This window comes from Chinchilla lanigera, unplaced genomic scaffold (genome assembly GCF_000276665.1).
Source record: "Chinchilla lanigera isolate Chin_1 unplaced genomic scaffold, ChiLan1.0 scaffold00026, whole genome shotgun sequence".
NCBI lineage: Eukaryota > Metazoa > Chordata > Mammalia > Rodentia > Chinchillidae > Chinchilla > Chinchilla lanigera.
This window is the reverse complement of record NW_004955427.1, coordinates 20,975,973-20,986,946: the sequence shown is the minus strand read 5'-3', so window position 1 is coordinate 20,986,946 and position 10,974 is coordinate 20,975,973. Positions and strand designations below refer to the sequence as shown.

At 42.7% G+C, this 10,974-nt stretch overlaps 1 protein-coding gene across 2 annotated transcripts in view; it reads right to left on the bottom strand.

Annotated features, from left to right (window-relative positions):
• Positions 1–7,767, bottom strand: part of Fbxo40 (F-box protein 40) — a 17,475-nt gene extending 9,708 nt beyond the window's left edge. Inside the window, exons 1-2 of one of the 2 annotated variants that reach the window (XM_005386489.1) lie at positions 7,527–7,767; positions 7,305–7,445 (exon numbers count right to left, since the gene is read on the bottom strand). The gene's annotated coding sequence lies outside the window, so the exon portion shown is untranslated. The remainder of the gene's footprint in view (positions 1–7,304; positions 7,446–7,526) is intronic. The other variant, XM_005386488.1, reaches the window with a different exon arrangement.
• Positions 7,768–10,974: the final 3,207 nt, after the last annotated feature.

Below are 10,974 nucleotides of genomic sequence, written 5' to 3'. Positions count from 1 at the left end.
TATTAAGTACATACCTCAGTGTTGGCAGGCTTGTGACCACCTGCTTTCTAGTCAGAGAAGCCATTCATCCATTATGGCGTTGAGCTCAGTTCCAGGAAAAGAAAAGAATGGTTTGGCTACTTCAGTGGGCTTCATGTTTATAGTGAGAATTCTGTCCTGGCAGCTAGGATGTGTCTGGCTGGAGGGACACCATAATAGTCTAAGGCCAATCCCCCACCTCCTTTGCAGTACTGAGTACTGGTAACTGAAGCCAAGAGCCTTTATACTGACCTAAATCCCCCGCCCTTTTTTATTTTTTATTTGAAGACAGGTCTCCTGCCCCAGCCTCCCAGAGTGCTGGGATTACAGTCATGCTCCACCATGCCCACCTAGAACCAATCCCTCTTTACCCTTCAGCATTTAGTGAACCAATCCCTAGAACCAATCCCTCTTTACCCTTCAGCATTTAGCTGAGAAAGTGTTGTTGAAGCTGGGAATATTTGTGGTTTGACCTCATTGCTTTCTGTCTCTGTGAAGTTACTTAAAAATATCTCTTTAAGAGAAAAGATCTCAATCCACTCCCCCTTCTCTCTTTCTCTTTCTGCTATTTAAAAACCTGTCAGGTTCTGCAGCTCCAGATAAGCGACTCTGAGAAAGTACATGTGCTAAGCAGAAAGGCATGGTGAGCAGGGGCCACTCTGGAAAAGTTTGGCAGTAGGAGGAAGAAGAAGGGGAAATACTAGCCTAACAGCCCAAAATCACATCTAGCCCTTTTTGTTGTATAGCTTGGAAAAAACTGGTCTCCATGAGACAAGGATCAACCCAGGATTCTTGATAGTCTAATTAGTGCTGGATGAGTAGGGTGACCAATCGTCCTGGTTTGCCTAAGACTTAGGACTTTCCTAGTTTAGCACTCAAAGTCCCACGTCCCAGGACACTCCTCAATCCCAGGCAGAACTGGACAGTTGATTGATCACTTTAAGTGCAGCCGATCAGTGTTGCCTCAGATGAATCACACTAGGTATATCATTAGCTGCCTTGTGACACAAGATGACCTGTCCCATAAATCTTCTTGCTGCCAGTGTGCAGGATCTGAATTCTTCCTGGGGAAGGATTCGTGGGGGTTCATCTAACTTTCTTACACTGAAAGGGTTATCTGTGCTTTGGATGTTATGAAGGAACAGAAATAAGATTTTGGTGCCTATCATGCACATTTATGCAACAACATCTCTTTCAATCTTCACAATAGCCATGTCATATGGGGTTATGATTTGTGTCTGGATGTCCCACAAAGCCTCATGCCTTCGTGGGGGCAGGCTTTTCAGAGGTGGTTGAATCTAGAGTGTTGATTCAGGGTCCAATGCTGGAATTAAGGGTGTGAGTGCTATACCCGCTGTAGGGCGTGTAGCCTACCCACAATATAAGGGACAGAGTCTTGTCTCTCTCTTGTTTCTTTTGCTGTCTTCTGCAGCCATGGACTGTTGCCCCTTCTGCCATGTACCACCCTGTGTTGGACCCAGCCAATTATGGACTGAAACCTCTACAAACTGTGAGCTAAATAAACCTTTCCCCTTTTAATTTTGGGTGTCAGGTATTTTGTCTTAACAATGAGAGAAAAATAACTAAGACATATAGTTATTACTATTTCCAGTTCACAAACAAGGATCCTGAGGCACAAACTCTGTACCCTTTGTTACACACCACACTGTGTGTCTCAGAGACCCATAGATACATAGGTGATCCATCCTCATAATTTGGAAAGAATGCAAACCTACGGCTAGAGGTGGGACACAGAATAGTGTCCATATGTGCAATCTACCCAGATGGAAAGGTGCCAGTTTTTCTCCATTTAAGAAATACCTTCATCTCTATGTAGATTTTTTTTTTTTTTTTTACTCCTCTGGATCACATCTCATATTGTGTCCTCTCTGGATAGAGGGAAAAAGAGAAGCAACAAGGTCTGATGGCTTTGCATTTCAGTGACTACAAATGTGAAAGGAAAGATTTTAAGGTTAAAAATCTGGACTACAATATGGATCCTGAGATATAAAGGAAATGCCAAATCAGTCACACAGACCATAGAAACTCTTCACTGCAGAAAAATTCAGAGAAATCCAAACCTGAAACAGGGCATGGCTATCCAAGTGCCATTTTCCTGTTTAATTTCCATGACCTTGTGTTCACCTTTATAAATTCTTGCTTCCTTCCTGAAAAGTCAATACGTTCAATACTCTTACTAATGAACTTCAGTCAAGTATGTGGTCAACATGCTGTCCCTAAACTATGAATTTTAAAGTGTCCCTGTTTAGAGGAGATAGAAATCCAAATAATGTAATTTAGAAGTAAATAGTCCAAAGATCTGTACAGACTCAGTTTTACTGACTGTATTAGATGTAGTTTAAGTGGAATATGAGTTGGCAGGAGAACCAGGTGTGTGGCTTTAAATAAGGACTGGATATTTCTCTAAAGAAATGGAGGGCCATTTGGAATCAGGCAGGAGGACAGCAGCTAGATTTGATGCAGGTTGAGGTGCTGTGTGGATCACTCACAAAGCAATAAATTGACAAGCGAAGGCAAGGCAGCAGAAGAGTGGTTCTTAAAGCATGTTCCCCAGACCAACAGCATCAGCAAAACTTGGGAACTGCAGAGAAGTAGATCTGTTGCTCTCCTGCAGACCTGGACTCAGATCTATTCTTATACTCAGGTGTTTTTTGTTTGTTTGGTTGGTTGGTTTTGGTTTTTCTCCGGTACCGGGAACCGAACTCACGACCTTGCGCTTGCCAGGCAGGAGCTTTGACGCTGAGCTAAATCCCCAGCCCCTTGGACTCAGATCTATTAAATCCAGAGGACCCTATGGAAGCTCACGTTTGGGAACAACTGAACTACAAGCAGTTTGGTATTGTGTCCCCTGGACACAAGGAAACTATTGCCAGTTAGGTGGGAAGGGCCTGACAAAAAGACCCATAAAGGTAGCGTGCAATTCTAGTCATCTTTTTCCATCTCTGCCACTGCAGCCTTGTCCAAACACCGTGATCTCTCATCTGGAATAGCATGATGGCTTTATAATCAGCTTCTTCCCCCAGCTTGCACCTATAACCCATGTTTGCAAGCCAAGAGTGATTTTACCTATGTATACAATTACGTCTTTACTCCCCTGCTTAAAATCTCCAGTGATTCCTACCACAAGAAATAAACTGTGAAGTCCTTATCATGGGCCACAAGTCCTGAAAGAGCTGTCCCCTGTTGGTGCCCTTTATCTTCCACTTGTCCCTGTGTACTTCCTTTGCCTGGTCACTTACTCCAGCCGGGCACCTCTGTCCTTGGTATCTCTGCCAGGAAAATTCTCCCCTTGTTCCTTATTTGCACTGTAAGCTTTTTTTCTTGCCATTTCAACTTCAGCTTACATCTTACACAAATAGGCTTCTCTGACACCCCCATTATAAAGTAAATCAATGACATTCATGAATTAGCTGCATACTTTGTGACAAGTTATTAATCTCCCTAAATCTAACCTACTCATCCATAAAGCAGGGCTCATGATAACCCCCACGCTTGTGTGAGCATCAGGTGAGTAGAATAAGGAAAGTGGGTAGTATACAAAAGTCACTCAGTTGTGAGTCCTTCCTCTCTGTGGAAGGCCATTCTTACAGTCACCTCCCTCAGATAGGCTCCATTGCTGCCCATTTCGTGGCTCCTGTAGCCCTTGGCTGGCCTTCCATTTTCAGTCCCCCAGTCACTCTAATGGATCTTATATACCACTGCCAGTTTAATAATCTTCACACCTACTTGGCAAAAGAACGCTTCTCCTTTCAAGAATGTAAATCCCCTTAATTTCCACCCCTTTGGGCTCCCTTAGTCACCACAAAGCATTCCTTCAGTATTCAGGAATTCAGATAGTGTGCTGGGGCCTGGGACATTTTTTGTAGGGGGAGCATTGTCATCAGAAGGCCTGGGACTTTTCAGATGTCACAGAGATGACAACGTGAGGGCAGCTTCTTTCCTAAGACAGGCAACCTATTTACCTACACCTGTAATCCCAGCACTCAGGAGGCTGAGGCAGGGGAACCTTCACAAGTTCAAGGCCAGCCTGAACTACACAGCAAGAGGCTGTTTCAAAAAAAGAAAGAAAGAAAAAAGAAAACAAAAACAAGACCACTGCATGATGAAGCCACCTCCCCTAGTGGGAGCAATTACCTCACAGCGGGAGGAACTGAGCCCTCTTTGAAGAAAGAACAATCATTTGAGAGACAAACTGCCCCTCCAAAGGCTATATTTTCAGGGATCCTTTCTACAGTTGGTTATTAGACAAGTTTCTCTGATCGTCATGGATTGAAACCTCTACACACTGTGAACTAAATAAACTCTTTCCCTCAAAAAAATATTAAAAAATAAAAACAACAATGACAAAAAAATAACCCCTCAAGCTATAAGGATTTTTCCAAAACTATAAAACCAGAACTAAAATAATGCTCAACCAGGCCTCAGCCTGCCACAGCATCCTTTATTTTTTCCAGTTTTTATTTTTCAGTAGTACCTGTTTCCAGTACATGCTTATGCTCCCTGCGGGGAATTACTACATATATACGACACATTGTGACTCTTTTCAACACCTTCCCTGCTCCTTCCCTTCACCTCTTGATCCCCTCCCCATATGAAGATCTATCTCCCGGCCTCTTATAATCTATCCTTTATTTTGCTATTTATATTTTGCGTTTCTCATGTAAGAGAAGCCATGTGATATTTAAGCTTCTGTGTTTGATTTATTTCACTTAACGTTATGGTTTTAGGGCACCGCACCTCTTAAAACTGGTCCTTTTTTTGTTATTGGGCCAGACTGGTCTTTGTCTGAATTCTGCCCTCTTCAGCTCCTCAAGCTGAAGCCCTTCTCCTGACCTCTTACTTTCCAGTCATGGCTTCACTTGTCAATTGGCACTGATTGCCTCTGTTTTAATTTCCATTATCACTAAAGCAAGGGCTTGTGCTAGGTGGTAAAAATAAAACCTTGATCTTTGAAACACTTAGAGGCTACTGTCACCAATCTAGAGGAGGCAGACAACCAGAAATCCTCCTGATCTTTTTCCCTACTGCACTGTGATGTTTTACTGAGTTGGTAGAAACCACAGCCCCGCACAGAGCTACCTGCACGGTGGTGGCCAAGGGCGTGCTGGCGGTTTAGATGGTACCAAGGGCAGAGGAGGACATAGCACAAAAGAACGAGGGGAATGTGGTGACCAGCTGTCACAGGCCAACAAGGTCATGATAGCACAGATAGCAGGTGTATTTGAGTCACTGACTCAAGACAAAGAGAATGGGATTAACAGATACTAGTTTTAAAATTCTTTACTATAATTTTAAAGTTAGTGGCAAACACGGTTGATGTCAGGGAGATATTTTTAGGCAAAGGGCCCTCTTGACACCCCTCACATGATATCAGTGACCAACTATTCGGCCTCCTCATGTGGGCTGGCTCTCTCAATAACGATTTATTTCTGAGCCTCAACTTCAGTGAAGGGGGCAAGGTAAAGTTAAAGGTCAAAGGTATTCCTGGGGGCTGGGGATTTAGCTCAGCGGCAAAGTGCCTGCCTGGCAAGCACAAAGTCGTGAGTTCGGTTCCTGGTACCGGAGAAAAACCAAACAACAAAAAAAAAAAAACAAAAAAAAACCAAAGGTATTCCTGAACTGTTAACCAGCTAATTGATTAATCACTTTATTACATTAATTATATTTTTATACATAATTATCACATAATAATTACAGTGTTAGCATGTTTCCCTGCTATGGAGTTATTCAATTCTAGAGGAAGAAAATATACAAAGTGAAGCATTAAAATAACACCTTTCAATGGGGTGATTACAGATTTTTTATTATCAGATTCTTATACAACCGCCTGGCTAATGATAATTTCCATACTGGGCTCCAAGATATCAAGCTTCCGGTAACTTCACCACGTCCTAAAAACATAACCGTCTCTGTCAGATCTACTCTGCTTCACAATCATCAGTTCTCCACCTGTGCTAGAAATCCATCTTTAGACTTTTCAGTTATTTACTTAGCTAGTTAATTCTCCTCTCTGGTGCTATACTGGTGTGAGTATTTTAAGTCACTGTGGCATTGGCCAAGGAAGTGCTTCATTAGCTGGATTACTTAGGGCAGCTGTGAGTCAGCTTCAGCTAGCACCCTTGTCTCCCCCGGATGGCACCCAGCACGCATTTCAGAGCCTTGGTGCCACAGAAACATTGGCAAAATTAATAGCATTGGGCAATTATATACGGTAAATATGCCTGTGCCTAGCAAACGGGCATAGTTATATCACAGACACCCCAGGCAGCATTATGGAGTATGTCTGGAGGTTATTGAGGCCAGCAAAAAGGAACCTTGCCTTAGGTCTTTTACTTGGCATTGGTAGCTTTAACCTGAGCACTCAAAGTTCAGAGATACAGAATCCCTTCTGCTGCACTGGCCATTCCCTACATGTCCTTAGCTGAACTTTGAACCAGAGAAACAAGCAAATGAACAGTGCTCCCTACCACTGCCAATTTTTTGTGCATGCAACCCTGCAGTTATTTCAGAAGGTAGAAGCACTTTTTCTACATTTTATAGCTTTTAGTACATTAAGTATCATTAGCCATTTTACTTTTGTCCGCCTGGACGAGCACGTTGGAAACAATGTTTGGTTTGGGTTCGTAAACCTGTAGATGGTTTCCAGTTAATAAAATACTTTTTTTCAGTTATATTTTATGGATGCATTTTACATTTGAGAGTACCAGGAAGGAGACAGCCACATATATGGAATATTGTTAGAGAAAAACAGGTTTTAAACTGCAGGCAGGGTTTAAATAGTACATGCAGGAGACACAATTGTGTTACATTAGCCAGACGTGTAACCGGGTAGATGGAATTTAAGCCGCAGCAGAATGACTTGCAATTAACACAGCAATTGTTGATCGGAGAAAAGAGCACAGCATGTGAACTTTAGAAAACAGGTATTCTAGGTTTTGGGTCTTCTACATGTTTCTTCACCGTCTGCTCCCTCTCCCCCACAGCCCCTCCCACGCCACCACTGTGTAACTTTAAAGATACAACTGCTGTGGTAGCAGGAAGCACATAAGCTGTGAGAAAGCATAGATTCTGAGCTGTCCTGACTTTATACTTAAAACGGCTGGGTCTTGCTCTCCGCTCTGCCGCCCCCCGCCCTTAGAACAAATTTGCAGAACAAACCCCTTTCTCGGGGCACAAAGGTGCCGCACAGCAAGCGGACGCCCCGGTCCTCCTGCTCTTTGTCAGAATGTCCCCACGCTGCACCTGCTCACGTGCAGAGAGCTTACCTTGAAGGCACAGGCTGAGTCAGCATCTGCCTCAACTGGGTCCCTTGACGGTGAGCGAGCAGATCACAGGGAGGTGGCTGCTGGGGCATCCGCTGCAGCAGAGCCCGGAGTTCTGGGGGGAAGGAAAAGCAAGGGGAGAAACTTCAACAGAAATAGGACGAGTGTTTCCAAGTTAAAAATAAAACTATATCACAAGGGGCAATGTGACCAGGCTCAGCTTACCACGACTTTTCCCTTTCCCTGTATGTATCCTCACTCACTCTTTCCTGCAGTGGCATTTAGCAAAGGAAGCTGGATGTGGAGTGGGGTTTCAGACCAGTGGGTTTTCTTCCCTAGAAGAGAGAAGAAAAACCCCTTGAAGAAGGATCATTTCCAGGCCAGAGCCTAGTCTGAGTCCCAGTGTGCCTTGGGCAAGTCCAGCTGTGCTCCGGGAGGCCAGCGGAGTGGTCAGCACAGGCTGCTGCTCTAATTATAACCGTACTTCTCACCTCAGCCCGTCACTGGCTGAAGCAGCAACTTGTGCAAGTGACCTGCTGTCCTGCTGCAGTTTCTCCTATTTCTTGTCACGACAAGGAAGCACTGTCCTCTCTCGGCTCTTGTCTTTCCCAGACGGTTGGGAAAGGGAGAGAATTTGTAATCCTGAAATCAGGCAGAGCGCAAGTCTGGTGTAAAGAATTAGGAGTGGTAGGAGGCTTAGCTGTCATTTAGTCTAACTCCTCTTTGTAAAGATGAGGAAAAGAGGATCAGAGAAGGTCAAATGTTCATTCATGGTCACATGGCTTGCAGCGGAAGAGCCAGAGGAAAGACATAATTCTAATTCCAAGTCTAGTGGTCTTATGTACCTTATCTTCTTCAAATAAATTCATTCAGCTATCTTCTGAGAAAAGAAAGCATATAACCTTGGCTTTGCTAATTTCTTACTATGTAGCTTTGACCAAATTACTTAAGAATCATTTTTCTCAGTTTTCCCCGTTGTGAAATGGCCATAATACTGTTGAGACCTGCACAGCTCTCAGTGGTCCTGGGGAGAAATGACGAGGGGATGAAGAAAATAAGACAAGAGAAAAGCTGAGGTCAGGTGGAGGTCCTTCTCTCCTGATGGGAGGAGAAGACCTGAACAACATCAGTAGAGGTGTTTATTTATACTTTTGACAAGGTTGCTGTTGGGAGACACAGGGTTGCCTAGTGACTAATGACTGGAATGGTCTCAGGCAGGATATTTTCCTAGGACTGAGGTATCCCAGCTTCAGCTGCTCCCTACATAATACTACTTGATAGGACCGTGTTCATCAATACACAAAAAAGCACATGGCTAATGCTTGCTATGAACAAAGTGCTCAAAAGTGTTAGATGTTATTTGGATGTATCTGAGTGTATTGTCCTCAAAGTAGCAGGTAAGAGCCAGGGAGATAACCCAGCAGTACAGCTCCTGCCTGGCAAGTGCAAGGTCCTGAGTTCAATTCCTGGTACAAATAAATAAACAAATAAATAAATAAAAGTAGCAGAGGAAAATTGTAAAAATTTTCTAAACAGATCTTGTAATGTGAAACTGCTGAAGTTGTTGTAAGGCTTTCTTGTGGATTGCTCAGAATTTTCTGTACACAAAAGCAAGCCATTTGCAAATAGAGGCATTTTTGCTTCCTTTCCCATCTGGATGACTTCCCTTTTTTTCCTTTCTTGTCTAGCCTAGAACTTCCAACACTACATTGAATAAGAGTGGTGAGTGGAACCACCTGGACTTGTCCCTGACCTTAGGGGAAAGCACAGATTTTATTCACAAGTGATGTTAACTGTGTGTGTGTGTTTTTTTTAAAATCAAGTTTAAGGACATGTCTTTATCATGAAAGGGAATGGACTTTATCAGATGCTTTCTCTGTGCCTCTTGAGATGACCATGTGATTTTTATCCTTGGTTAATATTGTGTATGACATTGGTCGATTTTTGTATGTGGAACCAAACTTCCATTCCTGGGTAAACCTCACTTGGTCATGGTATAGAATTCCTTTTTGTTTCTGGAGTTTTGTTTGTTAGAATTTTATTGGGGATTTTTGCATTTATATTCAGAAAAGATATTAGTCTGTAATTTTCTCTTAAGGTCTTTGCTTAGTTTTGGTATTGGGGTAATACTGGTCTTGTGGAACGAGTTCGGAAGTGTTCCCTCCTCTTCTGTTTTTTTTTTTTTTTTTTTTTTTTTTTGGAGCAGTTGGTTAAGGACTGTTAATTCTTCTTCAGCCATTTGGTAGAGTTTAGCAGTGAGGCTATCTGAGCCTGGGCTTTTCTTCGTAGGAAGTTTTTGGTTACAAACTTGTTCTTCTTGTTTGTTACAGCCATGGTCAGTTTTTTTATTTCTTGTTGAGTCAGATTAGGAATTTTGTCTACACTAAGTAATTTAATTTATTGGCATTCAATTGTTCACAGTGTCCTTTTATAATGCTTTGAATTTCTGTAAAATTGGCTTGTAGAATTCCCTTTCATTTCTTTTCTTTCCTTTTTTGAGACAGAGTTTCACTATGTAGTTCAGGCTGGCCTTGAACTCACTTTGTAGCCCAGGCTGGCTTCCAACTCGCAGTAATCCTCCTGCCTCAGCCTTCTGACTGTTAGTATTACAGGAATGGGCCACCGTTCCCAGCCCCCTTTCATTTCCTCTTCTAGTGATTGAGTTATCTTCTCCTCCTCCTCTTTGCTCAGGCTAGCTTAAAGATTTCTTATTGTGTTGATCTTTTCAAACAACTAGTTGTTGCTTTCACTGATTTTTCTCTATTGCTTTCTCTATCCTCTATCTCATTTATTTCTGTTATAGGCTTTGCTTCCTTTTTTCTACTTCCTTTGGATTTAGTTTGCACTTCTTTTTCTTGTTTTTAAGGTAGAAATTTACTGGTTTGAAGGTGAAACGATGAAGACAGTGAAATGATCTGTGTTAGTCAAGGGTGTGGGCAGGGAGGGATGAGCAGGTGGAACTAAGAATTACTTTAAGCAGTGAGACTATTCCATATCTATGATACTACTAATGGTGGGTGCGTGTTATTACACATCTGTCAGCCCATAGCATGTGCCACATCAGTAATGGAACCTGACAAAATCTGTGGATTTGGAGAGACAGTGCTGTACCTATAGGTTGAGTATAACAAAGGTGCCACTCTTGGGGAGGTAGGGACATTAAAGAAGGCTGTGCATATATAAGGATGGGGGATATGGGGATGCTATCTTCTGTTCAATGTGCTACAAACCTAAAACTGCTATAAAAAATAAAATATAATTAAAAAAATCAAAATTACAAAGCCAAAACAAAACAAAAAATGTCTCTTAGCAAAAGGGCCAATGACCTGGCCCCAGTTCAGTTTTTGTTTCACAGACAGGATCTCACTATATAGTTCAGGCTGGCCTTAAACTCACTCTGTAGCCCAGATTGGCCTTGAACTCATGGCAGTCCTCCTGCCTCAGCCTCCCAAGTGCTGGGATGACAGGCATGGGCCAGCACACCCGGCTCCAGTCCTGGTTCCAGAGTCCAGCTTTGCAAGGTCTTTCTGTGCTGACCTAGAATGCTATGGGTAACAGAGACCTTAAAGCCTACTACCCACTGCCCTCAAAATGCGCTCCAGATCACTATATGTGTGTGACCAGATTATTCAATGTATGTTTCTTTTTCAATTGATTTTTCTTTTCTTTTTTT